Here is an 18,961-nt window from a genome sequence, read left to right as displayed (position 1 = left end):
TTGTGAGTGAGGAAAAGTAGCCCTCGAGGCACCAAAAGTTTTAATTTTTCTGAATTGCTGAACAACGGCCTAAGACAATGATTTATTACTGATCACTTAAAATTTTAACCCATCCCTTGTGACTGCCTAAGAAGGTGTATATCTAACACAGAAACACTTTAGATCCAAAAGTTAGATCATTAATTTTCTTTCGCTGTTTTACTAATAATTTTGAGATCTTTGTAAACTCTGAATAATATATTTGCAAATTTGATTTTAATTTTATTTCCACAATCTCACAATCCTATCCCAACTACAAATGGTGTTAAAGGACAAAAAAAGCACCTACACTTTATATGAAGGAAGTCAGTGCATTAACCTACATGCATGACTTCTGTAATTTGGATATTCACTGAAAGGGCAAGATCTTTTAAAATGCTTTGGAGGACCCTTGAAAAATCCTCCAAAACCTTCTAGAATCAGACGCTGAGAAGCTTTACTCTGACCTTGGGCTTTGTTGGTCCAATTAATATTGCCAAAAAACCCAGAATTACAAATCACAACTTTAAGTTGCAGCTAATACTAATCAGTAAAAGCAGTGACAACTTTATCACAATATATGGGAGACATCTCCTGCCTCTGGTTTCATTTCTGCTTCTTTCTTGGAGATGCCTTCGGTTAGTCTCTTACTATCAGAGAGAAGGTCGAACAAAGCCTCCAAGTGGAAGTTTATTCCTCTGCGTCTAATTTAGGAGGCTGAGATCTCCTATTCAGATAGCAAGCTTGCTTTTCCAGAAAAGGTTCATTTACTAAGAGGCTTCTGATATGGCCCAAAGCAAGAAACGACAATGTATAGGAGATTACCAAGGAAAGATTGATTTTAAATGTTATACTTATTGCTGGATGATTGCCTGTTATTTTTGTCTCCAAGAATAAAATTTGTTAGTCATACTACTGAGTCACTGTGCTTTGCAACTCCTACATGATAGAAGTAAAATATTTATTTATTTTTTATGCAGACCAGAAGTATGCTGCACAGAAACACTTAAGTACTTTCAGGTGCTTTGCTTGCAAAGCTGCATTCTTTTGATTACCTGCATTCCCCCAACTTAGTATTGCTCATCAGCACTGGGTTGTTTATAGTTTCTGATTAGCAGAACTTGACTCAGGACAATTGCATTCTTTGAATGTGAAGATAAATTCTTTCATCATAGTAGAGGGATTCATCTGCACAAATGCCATTGATGTGCTGCTGCTTTTTTGTTAATAAGCAGTAATAAGCACATTAAAAGTCACAACCCACACAAATTCCAAGAGCAGGTTATCAGAACATGGTAAACTCTGATGAGTAGGACTCTGTGCGTGCTACAGAGAAAATATGTGATGCAGAAAATCCTTTAACTATTCTGAAAAGAAAATGGCTAAAACAGCCTTTGTTCATGGCATATACCTTTTATCTTCAATATAGACTATATTAGGTAATAAGAAACAACTGCTGAGCACAGAATTGCAATGCAGAACGGAAAAGGATGCAATTAAGGAGACTTTTGGTCTCACTGTGCAGCATGCAGAAGTAGATTGCTACATACCCTTTTCTGAACAAAATGAGCATGCAGTGCAACTGAGAGAAAGCACAAGGCTCGTGGAACCCCAGGCAACGACTAAAGTCAGACTCTTCACACCTGCATGATGTTGACTTGCAGTGATGCCTGCCAACCTAGGGAGGCCCTTGAGCTGCTCAGGCTTACAGCCCACAGGCTTATTTTCTGCTGAGTAACTTAACCTGGTGCTCATGATGCTGGTGTGACTGGTGAAAGGGTAACAAATCTGGAGACAGAATAGGCAACACCACCAGCAGGTCTGGAAAGGGTGCAGAGAGCACATGAAACTGCAGCTGCCAGAGGAACTGCACTCAGCAGTCACCTTTCTTCTCTAGAGGTGCCAAAGGACACCAGTAAAATCACAAATGAAAGTGCATGCCTGGACACAGGCAGACATGTCTCTCCCTCTCTGTGTATTTTGGGACAAGCTGTCTGGGAAAGTCAATACAGTAAGCAGTGCAATGATGGTGAAACCTTGCTAAAGATTTAGAGGTTTCTTTTTTTTTAAGGTTGCAAATAAGATTTCATCTACCTTCATATATTTTTCTCTCATTTTTAAAACACAACTATAGCCAGAAACTCTATCCTGTTTCCTGTTCTACTGACATTCACAGGCCAACATTTGGGCATTCTGCTTGCCTGTCCATGATCCCTGAAGGTTGGGAGACTGGACTGTTATAGCAGACCTTATAAGTACCTGTGCTGTTCATCCCCAGTTGCAATGCTAGGTGTTCTGTTTGAGTGGAATTGACAAAGCAGAGTTTCTCATAGCAGCTCCATTGTACCTGTACCATCTGGGACAGGGAAGAAGTGGATCATGAGAAATAAAATCCATGGAACATATGACAAAGTAAACAAAGTAGAGGTATGATGGGGGATAAGAAATGTCCTGGAATAACTAACAGGTGTGCTGTAACACTGCTAAGGTCTGGGGAAATGAACAGGTGAGAAACTTGGAATAGATAAGGAAACAGCTAGGAGAATTAATAGATGTGCCTTGGGAGATGAAAAAAATTGTCAGAGCCTCTAAAAGAAAAGCTTGGGAAGGTAGTAACGCCAACTCTTTTGAGGGTGGATGAGAAACAGAGTGGAGAGGCCAAGATAAGCAGTAGGAAGATGAATAGCAGGAATAACCAAAAGACAATGCCAGGCTTGAGTAACAAGCCAAGGAAGCCAACAGCAGTGCCAAGAGCCTGAGAAATAAATTTGAGAAGAAAGTTAACATGAAAGCCATCTCATGAGAGCTAGGACCTGTGGTTTGGAGATCGAGACATAAGCTTCTTTCTTCAGGTCACACTGAAAACTCAGGAATTTTCGAGTATTGAAGGTCTTTGCCTAGGTTTCTCAGAGCAAATAGGTGCTTCTATAATATGTATGTTGTACACGCTAGAATGATAAACAGTAGTAGCTTTCAGTGCATTTGGTGGAAACTCTCCAAAATTACTTAGAAATCTTATGAAATTGCAGCCCCTACTGAACCCAACCTGGGCTCTAAAAGTATAAAATCACATAAATTCTTACATAAAAAAATATAAATACAAAGTTCACCTGCAGAATTCATAATGGTCTGAGGGTACAGAAGCTTCTCTTTTACTCCTGTCACTTCTCCAGGGGCAGTAGTAGCTGGTGCAATCCTAGCACAAGGACACAGTTTCTCTCCACTTCTTTAGCCTGATATACCATCATGGGGACCTGGAAAGAAGATGAAATACCCACAACTCCATCATGCACAACTGTCCTTAGCTGCCACCCTGCACTCAGTGACCCAGCATGGGCAGAAAACTAATCAGAGAAAGACAGTAAATCTGACGGGACCAAATTCACCTTTGCTCAAGCACAGTCCCTACCACAGGGACTTAATATTGGGAAACACCATCTCACCTTTCTCAAGAGGAGTATATTTTTCAGGAAACTTTTCTCTCCTGAGCAAGGTCATTTCTTATTCTACACAGCAACAGCAAATTCCTGGCCGCTTGTTAGACTGAGAGCCATCAGTGGGCCCTATCACTCTGCAAGCAACTTGGTGACATTAACAGTTCCCTATACCCATGGATTCCTTCTGTCCAGAAAGAGTGCATAAGTAAACATGTATGTATACATATGTATATGTGTACATATATAGTATTCCTCCTCCATTTACTTTGGGTCTAATTCTGCACAGACTCTGAACCTTGCAAAGTTATTTAGCCCAGTGCAAAGCTTGAAGGTCCCCACATCAAGAGAAATTCTCTGCAGACTCACAGCTCTCTTCATCCTACTGTAAATTGTGGTGCAGAGTACACAGCAATGACAAACCCAGTGAAGTTGTGCCTTTCCTAAGAAACCTTTCACTTAACTGCAAAGCATGGCTAATTCTGGACATGCCCGGTGCTTTTATTGGTCCCTTGTGCTATAGAGCTAATCTATTAGATGCTTTGATCGAAAGATGTCATGCCAGACACTACTGAGTGTGTATATGAGGAAATACAAGGGAGTTTCCCTCCATTTAGAGATGGACTGTGAAAAAACAGGCTTTTCTAGGTTTGTGACTTTCCCAGGAGATAGCTTGTACACAACCTCTCCAGAGGACAATGACCAAGCAAGTGATTTTCTAGCATGGCATTGTGACATGGCATTACCACAACTTTTGATTTCACGACATCTAGATATATAAGGACTGGATTTACTGGGCAAATGCAAGCCAATACTGCTTTGAGGAAAACTGCACTTCCCTCCCAACTCCAAAATTACTTTTTCAGACATTTCAAATGCAAACATTTGAAATTTACCAATCACAAAAACCTTTGCTATTGGCTTAATACCTATACGTTTTTCTTAAAGTATCTTTTGTGAACGGAATACCTTCTTGACCCTATATCTGTGTGGTTTTAGATAGCATAATAGAGGAGAAAAGTTTCACTATCCCTTCTCTGTTATATGTAATTTTCTGTATTTGTTCACTCACAGCAGTAGGATGAAGAACATTTAATATGCAAATTAATGAAATGGCAATGTGAGTAATTTTACACCCTTATATTTTGAACATATTAAGTACAAACTGGCTATTAGCATCAGCTGGTGAGTCAGCTCTTCTGAGCACAGGAAGAATTCAGATCATATTCAACATACAAATTTCTATCATTCTTATTAAAATGCAAATATTTATTCAGAAATCCTTATGATTAATTGTCATGAAGATTACATTAGATTAAAAAAAAACTAGTCTTAGTGCTGAAATACTGGCAGAATAAGACCTCTTTGATGGTTTTTCCACTACAAGGGCTGCGTTTTAAAATTATTTACTTACTTGGGCTTAAAACACCAGTTTGTCTACCCAGCCACTGTGACTGACAGTAGCCAGCAGTGAGTGCTTAGGAACATGACAAATAGGGCAAGGAGAGTATGACCTTTCTGCTGGTATATCCTCTCAGCTTCTCTCAGTGATTTAGGGACTTGCCAAGCTGGAAGTTGTGCCAATGATGGACTATGATTTGTGAAGCTGCCCAGGCTCTTTTTTAATCCATTTATACTTTTAACAAAACCATTACAACAGACACCTCAATTTGATTATATTCTTTTTGGAGAAGTAGTTTCCTTTTCATTTGGTTATAACTTTTTACTTGACCCCACCAATCTCTTGTGAGAAATTATGCTTTACTTACCTTCTCTGAGCTATTTATGATTTGACATTTCTATCAGATCCCCCACAGTCATGTGTTACCTGTTATTACCTGAGATAAAGAGACCCACTTTATTTCTACTGAGACACAAGTAATTCCATACCTTTGTTCAGCTTTGACAACCTTCTTAACTTATCTTCTTGTTTTACTGCTACTTTTCTGAAATAGGGTGACAGGTTTCCATACAATATTCAATGCACAGATAAAGCACGGTTTTGCAGTAGCACAGTGCAGCTTGGGTTTGTTGTTTTTTTTTTTTTTCCTTCTCTATTTCTTTGTTAATATTTGAGACCTCTCATAGTTAAGGTACTGACAAAGCTAATACCTCTGCCTGCAAACAATCCCTTGCTTATACTCTTACACCATATAACTAGAAGACAGTAATAATTTCTAACAGTATGAGTGGGGGTTTAACCCCTAGTGAAAAAAATGTTTTCAAAAACCTCTTTCTTGAGTGCTAGTCTTGAGACTGTTTTGTACTTATAATAATCTTTATATTTTTCCCATGTGCATTACTTCATAGTTACCAGCATTAAATTTAATCTGTCCTTTTATCATCCTCTTGTTCAATGCTCTAAGATCTTTCTGCAACCCTGTGCCATCATCTTTTGATGGGACTGACCCAATAACTATGTGTAATCTGTAAACTTTGCCAACTCACAACTTATCTCCACACCAAATAATTTAAGAGCAAGCTGGTCAACACATGTCAGTACCAGAGAAGCTTGAGATGGACCTTCATTCTTGCTGGCAATCTTCTTTACTGTGAAAGATGACTCTTTGTTGCTACTATTTATTTCTTACCTGTTAATTAGGTGCTTTTCCACAAAAAAAAAAAAAAAAGCTCTCTTTTCCTGTGAGAACTTGAATTCTGTAGTGACTGTTTCTGCAGTGACTCTGTTCCTGTAGTGACTCTGTTTCTCCTGAGCGTTCCTTTTGATCCTGGTATCTAAGGCTAAACAAACTGAATTTGTTCTCCCTCTAATTAAAAAAATTAGAAAACCTTAATGACTTTACTTGCATCTGGAAATGGATGGTGTGTGCTTCTTGGAAGTAACTCGGTAACTCCTTCTTGTCTTCCACAGCAATACCTGAGATTTTCCAGTGTCACTGTGTTTTCTGTGTTCCTGTGACCTTGTCTGCCTCCCTTCCATTTTATGATTGCTGTTATCATCTCAGCTGTTGAATGATGCTGTAAAACAATTCCTAAAATTGTGTTATTTAGATACGTAATTTCAGACTACAGGAATTACTCAGCACATTTCTTACAGCTGGCCTTGTACCATGTATTGTACCTTCATGGTATGGTATGTTATCTTTTTCTTTATATTCCTTCTAGCAAGTTCATGAAATGCCTATTCTGATTCGTATTTCTTGTTTTTAGATATCGGAATTTGTCCTGAATGCCTAGAGAATTTCAGCGTATCTGTGGACAGGTATAAGTCTGCATGTTCTACACATTTGTACTATGGAGTGCAAGCTCTTTTGCTGTGGCAAAAATCAATATGACTTAAAGGATAAGCTAGCTGTGTATCAAGGCTAAGTTATTTGAATTAGGTATGTTATGCGTGTTAACCACACCACACATCAAAGACGTAATGATTAAATGTTATAGGGTAATTTCTTCTCAGACAAATTATCACAAGATATCTCACAGCGCCATCACTGAGCTATGAGCAAAAATGTCCATAAGTAAAGCATCAAACTCTCATTATCACTGACTTTGCTATCAGAGCTTGTCATACAAAAATATGCAGATCTTGTAAATGAAGATTGAATGATATTCAAATTACAGTAACCCAAAGCAATCATCTTAATATTCCTAGGTTTTATATATCTTCTTAAGATTAGAAAGAAATTTTTTTAATGTACTTTTAATCTTTACATTTTTTTTTTTTAATTCCTTGCCAAATTGTTTTCTTTCATCATTCATGCATAGTGCATCATCGTTATAGTCAGGTTGTGCAAGAGTGCAGAGCTAATCTACTTCAAAAAAATATTGAGCATTCATAAAATCCATGGTTATTGTTGTGATTTTATTGGGTAACCCTATGAAAAACAAATTTCTGTTCTGAACTTTGGTATACAGGACCCTTAATATGTATTTGGAAACAGAAAAACGAATTACCATTAAATTAAATACAGTGCCAAAGCATACAGAGAAGGCAGCAGATGTGAATGGGCACTCAGTGCTAACACGTGTGCAAGATCGTGAGGTGGTTAGCTGCACGTCTTTTGCACAGCATGGCTCGCTTATCACTTGGAGCAATTGGCCTCCATCTAGACAGGCCTCCTCCTCTCAGGAGGTAGTTAATAGAGACCTAACAGTGCCCTGGTGTCTTTATACTCACCATAGCTTACATCTCCCCTGCTGTTGCACAGAAGGACTAAACTTCGACTGTGAGGTGCTTGAGCTGGTGGCCTTTCTGGCCTGTGTATTTACAAATCAGGCATGGGTTTGGGGTCTGTCTGTGATGGCCAGAATAATTCCATTGAAGACAGGCTATGCCATGTGGACAGTTACTTAAGCAGGCTCTTTGGATCAGTGGTTACCACCACTACATGGAGTGGGTCTATCAGGTGGACAGCCCTGCATGCTTTCTTCCACAAGCACATAGATGCTCACTCACTTAGCTGATGCCCATGCAATGCATTTAAGCCTCAGTTTAATCCCCTTGGCTTTCCTGATGCCAAGGGAACTTGAAGGCAGTCTGAAGTGCTTAGCAGGAAGTGCAGCCAGAAAGCAACAAAACTATGCAGAGGTAGCTCTGCCTGGAAAGGCAACCAGTGTAATCGCTCCCTCCACATCCCTACCTCCAAGAATGCATCAGGAGTCCTGTTTGACTAATCACTCCTTTCCAGGAAGGTGGTGTCAAAAAGTAATAACTGCTGGATAGCTGTAGGTTTTTCACATGTAAATGAATGCAGCATCAGATATGAGAAATGTTACAGAGTTGCAGTGGGAGGGTTAATAAAAGATGTAAACCTCTCAACTTCCATTGTCTCCCTCAAAGAACGTACCATCAGGAATGGGGACACACACTACTGAGTGCAGAATACAGCCTGTCTGCTGAATAAGCACAGTTATTCACGCTGAACAGGTTTACCCAGCTCTATAAAGATGGGTTGCAGTCAGCACTTCCCAGTGCATTCTTGGTCCTTACCTTTTGAACTTGCAAAGTGCCTGAGCAAAGCTTACTCAGTAAAGTAAAACATGCAGCATATCAATAAATTCAATTTTTAATTAGCTCTCCTTCTATCTCCACTTCTAATACTGACAGATCTTGAATGGGCTTTTTGTTATTACTATTGACTTTAGCCTTTTGAAATACTGCTGAGTGGTGACCCAGAGGGGTGGAGGTGGAATTAGATTCAGCAGCACTTATGCCATCATCTGTTTGGTATGTTATTTCCTTTCACTCTAATGTTGGGAAGATCACACCCAGACTTTGCATTCCTCTTCAACAAGTTGTGTCAAGGAAAGGGGAGAAAGGAAGCTGCCCCACATACCACTGGATATCAGAAAGGAAGGTCTTAATTAGGGTGTTGGGATGTAATTTCTACAGAAATCCTTTTGACAGCCCCAGGTCCAGCTGTTATAATCATTTCTGTGACATCGTCTTAAGGGGTGAGGGCTCAAAAGATAATACAGGATTCCCTGGGGTCATTCAATGCTTTTGGCTTATATCAAAAGGAGATGCTGAATTCTTAAAATTAACATCAGTAATAAATCCCTAAAAGTGAAGTTAAATAATGGAGTTTGTTTAGGCTAGCATTTCAGAAAGAGGTGAGGTAATTAAAACAGACAACATACCAGAACATGCAGAGTAACTTACTTGATATTTTACAACAGCAGCTGAAATTAAGAAATCTGTTATTTTCTTATCCATAATTCTGAGAAATCTAGATTAGAGTTATTTTATCTACACCTTTCCTATTTTTCAGCAGTAGCCATAATAGCAGTAGTAAATAACCAGAAGGCTGAAGGCCATGAAATGCACAATTGTGGTAACTTATTTGCAATATTCCTGCTTAAAAAAATTTTTAAACTTTGGAAATAATGTTTGGTCATATTTTGTAGTGACTCATATGTAAAACAATGCATGTATTACTGTGATTCATTAAAAAATTATTAAAACTGACTCATTCAAGTCAGAAAGAAGGCACTGAAAACCCCTTGTAGTATGCCTGTAAACCTGCATAAGAATATTATAATTCAACATAAAGCATTTAAAGTATTTCACTCATAAGAATAAAATATCTGCTTAACCAGAGTCAAACAAACATTTGTCTCAAAACACCTTTGTTATATATATCTACATATCTGTATCTATATCTCTATCTATAATAAATATAACAAATGCTTTATACAAAAAAATCTTTATATAAAAAAAACTGAAGTCCAATAGTCCTTGAGGGCCATTTTGATACTGGAAAGTAATTTATGTTAAGCATCTCTCATTCTTAGACAAATAAGATGCTTCTTAACCTTTTATGCAATGTTTGAACATTTCCAGTCCTGTGGAATTTTTTTTTCATTGCTTGATGTTCATGGCACAAGAAGAATAGGAATGGTGACCAGCCATCTCAGGGGGGTTAGAATGAGTTCTAAAACTGCAGCCACAAAACCTGTGCAATCACCAAAGCAGAACATGCCTCTTTGACTTGCCTGATGCCATTTTATAGTACAAGTCTCCAACAACAGGACTGTGCCTATGCATTTGGAAACCTGAATGTACCCTTCAAAAGCTAGACAAAATGCCACACCAAGAAAGTGCCAAGTTCAGACATAATGTCACAGCCATTCCAGGAGAACTGATGGGTGTATCCATGTGATAGACTTCTAAGCAACTCATTCATGGGAAGGTATATGATTTGTAAAGAATTTAATCACTGACTTACCTACCTATTATTTTCCATTAGATCATCTTCAGTCAGCCTGAAGATTATTTCATTTTCCCACATATTTTCTCTTGAGCACAGGCCAAACCACCAGGACCATTGTTATTGTTTTTGTTTTTATATACTTCAATTCCCAGGGCTTGATGCCTGTTTACTTAAAGAATAGCTTATGGTGCTTTAGTTTGTTTAAAAAAAAAAAAAAGGCCTTAAAATGGTAGTAAATACCACTTACTCCCACATTAGAGCCATTTCACACTCAGAAACGGGTAGACTGTCTTTAATATGAGTGAGTAGTAGGCATCACAGAGGCAGTGGAAACTTGTGAAACCTTGGCCACATTTAAGCCATAGTACTGTTGAATACAAGGCAGCCAATACTCCCTCCAGTTTCTTCAGTGGTTAGTAGAGAAACTCACTCTTCTACCAACTCAAAGAAAACTCAACAAATTATTCTACTTTTTTGATTACCTATCTTTCCCTAGACACTTTGAATCATAAATGTAGTCATTATCACAAACAGTTCTTAGATTAGTTCTTAGTATTTAGATTAGACCCTTCAGGATCTAAACCATTAAAAAATGTGGTCTTTCCAGTGACACTTTTTGACCTATGGATATTTTTGTTAACATTTCTGCATCTCTTCAAAAAGACCATACACCAACCAGGGGCAAAGTGGAAGACTGGGCACGTAAAGACAATTGTGTGGTTCTAGCTCCCCCTTTTCTTTCAGCTAGAAATATAAAAATTATGCTAGACAAATTGTGGAAAGGTGTGGAGATGATGAAAAGGATGCTTTTGTGTGAGAAGGAAAACTGGCACACTACTCAGTTGCTGCAAATACACAAGTATTGTGGATGTTACTGCAAAACTTACTCTGTTGCCTACAAAATAAATGTGTTTATGACTACTGAATATGGTTTTCTTAATATTGGAATTACATGATCTAAAGGAAGACATAGGATAAATACATTCAGCAAATATAAATACATAATTTCATAACTCTGGTTTCCATTTATGCCTGCCAAATGTGTGTAGACCCTACTATACCCTTGCATATAATGCAGATATTTAAATTCTTCTCCAGGTTTTCAGTAGAGGGGAAAAAATTCAACAGTTAGTAATAGAGCTCATGTTTACTAATATTAAAAACTCAAGTTCAAATCCTGCAGCAGATCACACTAATTAAAATTTGTTTATGGCCTCTGACAGCTCCTGGTAATATTGTCAGGGACCAAGATAATCTTTGTCACATTCAGAAGTTTACGGTTGTAGTTCAAAGTTCTTTCTTCATTATTATATCCTTTTTCTTTTCCACTTACTGCATCTGGGAGATAACCTGCTTCAATTCATAGGATCTGTATCCAGGGTGCATATCGTTTACCAAATCTTTCTAACAAGGTGAGCACTGAACTTGAGACTCTACCAAGATTTAAAACACTTAAAACATTTCACATTACTGTCTATATTCCACAACTCTCAGCTCACAAATTAAGCATTTCAACACCATAGTAAATATTCTTTATAAGAATGAACAAAACAACATACGGTATTTTACATTTAAACATCTTCTCTTCATTCCCACCAGGCTTTCTTCTTCCCCAAACCCAAGAGTGGCTATGCAGCTTCCCTGATTCTAAAGCTTTGTCTGAAAAAGGTTTTCCAGCCATTTCAAGCACAGAAGAGCATGAAGTTTGCCATAGAGTTTCCCAGCTGTGAGAGTTCTCTAACATTAAAACTGAAAATAAATTACTTTTGCACCAATGAAAGGATATTGAGTCATGCACTGATCTCAGAACTGTGTTGGTTCTTCCTTCTGAAACAGAGTATCCCCAGCCTGTTTTGAAATAATAATGCTACTTAACACAACCTAGTTGACTAGTGTCCCTTAAGTAACATAAGAGAAAACTGAAGCACAACACAAAAACAGACCAAATCTCACTCAAATTGGTATCAGACTCTGCTTGCTCCCAAAAATAATTTTTTTGCTAAATAGGAAAGTGGTTTCTTACATGGAGTCAGCAGACTTGTTAAATCCCATCTGCACAAGAGGTTGCAGGATGCTTCCATGTTCCCTAGCTTCACCAATGCCAAAACGACCCAGTCCTTTTTCCCCCTGGAATCTACCAAGTTAGCTATCTCGTTGTCAGAACAAAACCTAAGTAGCCACTCTGCAGCCGCACAGGTCTGAAATACTGAACTCTCACATAAACAGGGTAGTGCTCGATTCAGGAAGTGGTGGCAATGAATGTTCACAAAAGCATAGGATGTGAACTGCTTGACCAGTAGTCATGAGGGCACAGACTTTAAGTGTAAATTTAAAATGGTCTGTAGGGTGGAGAAATGAAGATAAACTATTTGTCAGTAAAATATTTGCTGTAATCATCACTGCAAAGCTCAATACCGGTAAGAAGCGGCTTCGGCAGTAAGTCAAGCACTGGTATGGCTCCAGAAGTTCAGTGTTCTCTCCCTGCCCTCCTTGCCTTTCACCCCAACATACACAAGTACACATGCTCTTTTTTCCTGAGGGTAGGGACACTGTCTGCACCTTTCTCTTATACGAGTCACAGTGCTCTCAATTTTTGCTCTGGAAAGCTTGGTGGTACATTACAGATCCCAGATGCCAAAAGCCTACCTACTGCACTGGAAGGCTAATGATTGCTGAGCTTCATCCTTCTGTACTCCAGCAAAGAGGACAGGCTATAAAATAGAGTAAGGGAAAAGTAACTCCTCTTGAAAAGGCAGCTCATATGTGAGCCCAGTTGTTTTTCAGCAGGATAATTCTCAAAGAGATGCTACACAACACCTCATATGAAACCCGACCCTACAATGCAAGAGAAGATTTGGATTGAGCCTAAAACACAGCCTTTAAAAAGACCCGTTGGTGACTGCATAGAAACTTCACTGACAATGATGGTGGAAAATATTGTGAAGACTCTTCTGTAGGCCTTTAGTAGGGCACATCAGACAGAAATGTATTGAGAGCTGCTTTTTATGTTCGGTTAGCTCTTGTTTGTTTTTTAGGCTCTACTAAAAACATTTGGAATTAGCTGGAGCTGGAGACACTACTAAGACCTATGAGACAACATAGAACTATTTTACCCCAACTCACATTAACTTTGAAATTTGAAGTAATTTTTCCTTCAAATCCGTTTGAGAGGAAGTGTAGTGGGAGAGAACCATTCACCCTCTTTTAAAACAGGGCTACTTTGTCAGTTTGGATTATCTAGATGTTGGTTACCCAGTCATACTTTGCTGCACTCCTGATGCCTTCCCTTTCTTCTGAGAACAGCACGTTTCAACTTTCTGAAGAAAAGAATGCTTTGGTTCCATATAGCAATGAGTTTGACATTGTGCATATAGGTGAATTTAAACAATCATTTGGAAAAAAAAAAAATTAGATAATGTGATGATCCCTGTAAACATTTAAAAAATTCTAAAATGGGCAGACTGTGACAGCTGTGTAAGGAACAGGATTGGTTCCTCTGCATAAACAAATCTTTCAGCAACTTGAAAAGGTAGGTAGGTAGCCCTGAAAGAGTCTCAAATGGTTGCCATGAAAAAAAGGGCTACACTGAAAATACGTCTAAATGAGAAGTTGAACAATGCCTGCAGAATAATCAGCTACCAGTGTAAAATCTCAGAACAGGAAATAATATACAACCATCTCTACCTACAGGTTTTCTATCCCTCACATGCCTTGCTTTCTGTAGAGCTTGAGGACTCATGGGACAAATAGTACACAGCAAAGGGATCTTCACATAAGCAGAGAGAAGAAAGAGAAGAACCCAGATGTAAACTGCAATAGCTTCAGTAATGAAGAATATCATCTACTAGCATACATATCCCTTCCCACAAGCACTTGCAATGAATTCCAAAAATTGACAGCAAAGTCTGGCCTGTGGGAAGAGTAAGTGGTTCATGTCTTGAAGACATCCTAGGGGATGTTCCTATAGATAAATGAAACATTTCAATTCTGTCTGTAAGCAGATACTCAGAGCTCTTTACGGCTTACATGAAGTTTTACGTTGCCAGGCTAACAAATAAGCTTGCAGCTATTTCCCTAAGAAGAATACCTGGCAGTTATACTGCCAGCTGCGTTTAGGCAGAATTTGGGTTTTGTGAGTTTTGTCTGTATTTTCCTATGACAGGCAATGAAGTGGCCAAAAATTAGGTCTTCCCCTTTAAACAGGTAATTATACTGCATTACAGACTTAATCAGAAAATCTTAGGTTCTGTATGAGGAACTCTATTTACTTTAGATCTCAGACATGGCATAATGATTTTAATCAGCTTAAGTGCAGGAAACAGAATTAGATTTTTGTTTTGCTTTTTTCTGTTTTGGAGGAAAGATATTTGGAATGAAAAAATCAGTCTCTGCTGTGAATCACCTATGTGGACATGAAGCCTGTTCTTATTGGTATGGTTCTCAAAGCAGACAGATGTACTCAAAGCCCCATCGCTTTTGGGTTCAGCTTCACTCAGTAAAAGAAGAAAACATCTTTTTGGAAGCTATTAAATGCAAAATGAGTTGTGCTCAAGGTAGAAGACTGTTACATTGAAAAATTCATTTAATTTAGGATTGTATCATACAGGCCACGGGCCGCCTTGCATAAGACATATGACTCTTGCTGGATGGAGTTACTAGTTAGCTTAGGGACCTCTTCAGGTGTCTGGGGACATCTTTTCAGGTAAAACTGTAATTTGCTCCTTGTTTCAAAGAGTATTCTACATTAACCTATCCCATCACAGTTTTCAGAGGGTTTTGGCCGTAAGTTGTTTTCTGACCACAGTAAATTTCTGCATGGTCCGGATTATGGACCTCCATCCTCTCACAGACATGTAAAAGAAAAAGCACTCTTTGACCCAGTAACTCAAGGCTGAGCAAGTTCACAATATTTCACTAGATCTCTACAGCTCTCTTGCAAAAACATCCTTGATCATTAGACCAATAAACTCAGTATAACAAGGTTAATGTAAAATACCGACGTATATTTCACCCTGGAAAATAAAACAGGGTTACAGTTTCTAAATATGAGGGGAGGTGAGGGTGGGGTGTCCCACATTTTATGTAGGATTTATTTTCTAAAGGTAGTTCAGCTCATTTTTCTACTCATCTGCACTTCACAGAGGAGGCCTTGTGAATTTTTTGTCATAAACATTATTCTCTATCACATGAAATGAAACTACGCTATTTGTAAAACAATTTCAAATGGAAAAAGATCTTCATAGAAGGGAAGCTGATTTATTGATAGGATTAGCGAGTTTGTTAACAAACCTGTGTCTGAGGTTTAACTATCACTTTTACTTATAGTGTTTACTTCAAAAGAAACAGTTGCTTCATTAAAATATTAATTTTTCCCCCATGGTCCCTAGCTTTTTCCTCAAATGCACCAAGTGAGAACCACTGTAATTACTGCCAGACAGAAAAATACATACTAAACTGGAAATTCAAAAGTACTGAATTGCAGGGCTGTAAATGAAGTTGAAAGGCCAAAATGGCAAGTGCACAAATGAAGCTGACTGTCTCAAACATCACCTCCGTGGACAGCTTTTGTCAGGCCTCAGAAATTCTTCGTATGCTCACCTCTCTCAGGAGGACTTGTTGAAACACTGAAGAGACAACTCCTTACTGAGCAGTTCAGCTCAGTGTTAGCTTTAGGCCATGCCTGGTCATTTCTGTGTACTGTGAGTCTCTATATAAGTTACTGTCGACACTTTTCACACATGGCAGCTACTACCCAAGTAAGTCACATTTAACAGAAACAGAATAATGAGCCAAACAAAAAAAACAACCCTCATAAGTATTAACTAAGTCAATGCCAACAGTTTTATAGCTGACAGAGCATATTGGCATAAGGATTTTAAAAACAGATCAAGGCAGCTGACAAGCAACCAAATGAGCAGTGTTTTCAGTAGAAGAGCAAGACAACATTTAAGTTTTTAGACTCTTAAATATTTCTTGGATATTAAACACGAGTGAAGAAAAGAACTTGAAAATTTTCCTTAGAATTTTTGAGGCCTCAGAGAATCTATCAACCTGTCAAGGTAACTGAAGATCACAAAATAAAAAACACCAATGCAAGTCAGCTAACCCATAACTCAAATAATCTTCATCTTTCAGTGTGACACACAGGCAAAATAAACAGTATTAAACATAACTGAGGAAAAGAAGATAAAGTATATAGGCAAGTGCTTTTTACTTTATGACATTTGTCTCTCACCCCCAGAGCAGAAATGTTAATTAAGAGGAGCTGCAAGACTTTCATTTCAGTATGGGCACTGACTGACCTGCAAGATCAACATAGCTTGTTCAGAGCTGAACAACACAGTGAACATTGCTCCTTATCAACCTACACAATGCAGAGGGGATTGAAAAACACAATATCAATCTTGTAGGAGGGAGAGATGGAGATAGCCACACTCAAACAAAAAATCTTTATAAAGACCACAAGATATCAGGAGTACTTGATTTTTAAATTCTCCTTCCTAATGTTCCAGTAAACCTATCTTAATGCAGGATCATATGAGAACCAAAACTAGGTCTGGCCTAGCTAAAATGGGAATTCCTGCTGGACTGCCTTGAAGTAATGTTGTGCCTTAATATTAACACCCCAATACACATGTACCATCTCTCTCTCCCACCTTCTTCCCTCCACCACCCACTGCAATTACACAGAATTGTAAGTCTTCTGTGGAAAAGCAAGACCACCATTTGTTTGGCAGCCCTGTGTCTACAGAACAACCTTGGTGTTGAATGCAGTAACAGCCTTGAAGCCATATGACCAGCAGCTTTTTGGGAGAGGGAGATACGGAAGCAAGAAAGAAATATAGCACAGCTGCAGAGAAAAAAAGAAACCCTCAGTTTATACTCTCTGAGTGATAAGATATAGCTTACCCAGCTTAATACTTTTATTTTCCCCCAGAAAGACCTGTCTCATATTTACTTAGCCTCTCAGCCCTGTTTTCTCAATGCACAGGTTCCCTCAGGAATGGCAACAGATGCAGTGTTATTCCCTCTTTACCTTAAGCCTCCACTGTGTTTTCTTGTCAGGCCTGTCAGTGGATATGACTGCTGCCCTCTTGCACCTCATCTTAATTTCCCTGGGAGAATCAGATAATGCAATTGCTTCATTCCCAGGAAGATGCAAGGGAAAGTGTTTGATGCACGCAAGACAAGAACTACGCCGTCACTGTAAACGTAATCAGGATAAGTATGCATGTGGGACACACAGACAACAATGAGGCTATCAAACAGAGTACAGATAGTTTAGCAGAAGAGCTATGTTCCAATAGCTGTCCTCAACTGAGGTAGCACTGGCGGAAAGCCCACAGCCCAGCAGAGGCAGCCAACAGGGTTTGTCAAGATTTGCCTTTCTGATAAGTGTTTATTATTGGTACCTGAGGTTCAAGCTGACTTAGAAAATAAGTAATGTTTAAAAGGTTTCTTTAAAATAATTAGGTCTAAAAGCAAGTGGTAAAAAGTGAGGCCTTGTACAAGCAACAGTAACAATAGCAAACCCTTGGATGACCTGGTGTTGAAGTCGATGACTTCCAAGACCCTCAAGTCACTTTACTAATCTTGTGTATATGACATGAGATTGCCTTAAAATGAGGCATGTTTCAAGCACACCCATTACAGGTCATGGCCTTGGACTGGAGTTTTAATTCCCTGTCCCGTTAGTTTTACATCACCTGGCTGAAACTCCAGTGGCTGGTCTGTTACATGTCTTCTACTCTCTTCTATGTACTGAAAAGTGGGGAGTGGAAGTAAAACTTCACAGGCAAGCACTAGCTTGCCATATCCTAACTTCTGAAGGCTTTACTTAGCAACCTACACACTAAAATCCTAAACCCACAGTTTCTAAAAATGCAATTACTTTTATACCTTATGTTATGATTCCACACTTATATTTAACTCCTGGCAGAAGGAAGACAAGTAATCTCAAATCTTTCCATGGAGCCAGTTTCAAGTTTGAGAGAAGCTAAAAAGGGGACAAGACATCTCACCAGCAACACAGACCCACCTTCTCAGATATAAGGTTGTAAAAACAGTTGCTTCATCCCTTCCATTAAAATCCTATCACTTGCTATCATCCTTTTACGGCTTCTTCTGATTACACAAAATAAGCAAGCCTTCCTCTGGAGCTAGCAGGGCCCCTATTACCATTGCTACAAACGATTTTTCTTCCCACATCTCTTTCCTTCACACATCATATTTTTCTTCAGCAGACCCATACCTAGCAAAAAGGAGACCACAGACAATAGCAGCACTGGTGGGCTCTCTCTAGGCCATTACCATAAATATGTTACTAGCCAAAGATTTCCCACATGACAGTTGTACTGGAAGTGTAATTCCAAACTGTGTCTATTGCATTAACCTGTAAACGTGATTCTAGGGAGATTAGTTGAAAAGCATTTCAGCATTCTGCCACACACACCCTGCAACTGCAGAGGAGTTTCAGTTCAGATAAAGTACCTACATTTTATGGAAACAGCAAGGAAAATTTCCATGGATTGAAGAAAAAGCCCCAGCTTACAGAGAAAGTACGGAAATTGGCACCAGAAACATTTTGCAAACAACTTACACATTAAGCCCTTTGGCTCTATTTTCTCATTATTCTTAGCAACGGGTATTTCCAAGAGTGCTGATACCCTTAGCATCATAGGAATAGTGAACAACAGGTTTCTCTAGTGGGTAGCAACTGGAAGCAAACTATGCACGTACTGGACAGGCCAGCTAGAAAACCTGCCGAGCTGAAAGCCATGCAATGTCTACCACTGTCTTCATTAAAATCCCTTTTGCAAAAATCTCCTTTTTCAT

General features: G+C 38.7%; 1 long non-coding RNA gene across 2 annotated transcripts in view; it reads right to left on the bottom strand.

Moving 5' to 3' along the window:
- LOC135310503 (uncharacterized) overlaps window positions 1-18,961 on the bottom strand; it is a 71,480-nt gene that overhangs the window by 30,829 nt on the left and 21,690 nt on the right. Inside the window, exon 3 of one of the 2 annotated variants that reach the window (XR_010370581.1) lies at window positions 3,135-3,272. The exons of the other annotated variant lie outside the window; for it this stretch is intronic. This is a non-coding gene — a long non-coding RNA (uncharacterized LOC135310503). Of the gene's footprint in view, window positions 1-3,134; window positions 3,273-18,961 lie in introns of those variants that run through there. 2 annotated transcript variants of the gene reach the window in all.

The sequence above is a fragment of the Phalacrocorax carbo genome, chromosome Z (genome assembly GCF_963921805.1).
Source record: "Phalacrocorax carbo chromosome Z, bPhaCar2.1, whole genome shotgun sequence".
NCBI classification, from domain to species: Eukaryota; Metazoa; Chordata; class Aves; order Suliformes; family Phalacrocoracidae; genus Phalacrocorax; species Phalacrocorax carbo.
The sequence above is the reverse complement of the archived record's forward strand: the minus strand, read 5'-3'. Positions and strand labels throughout refer to the sequence as shown.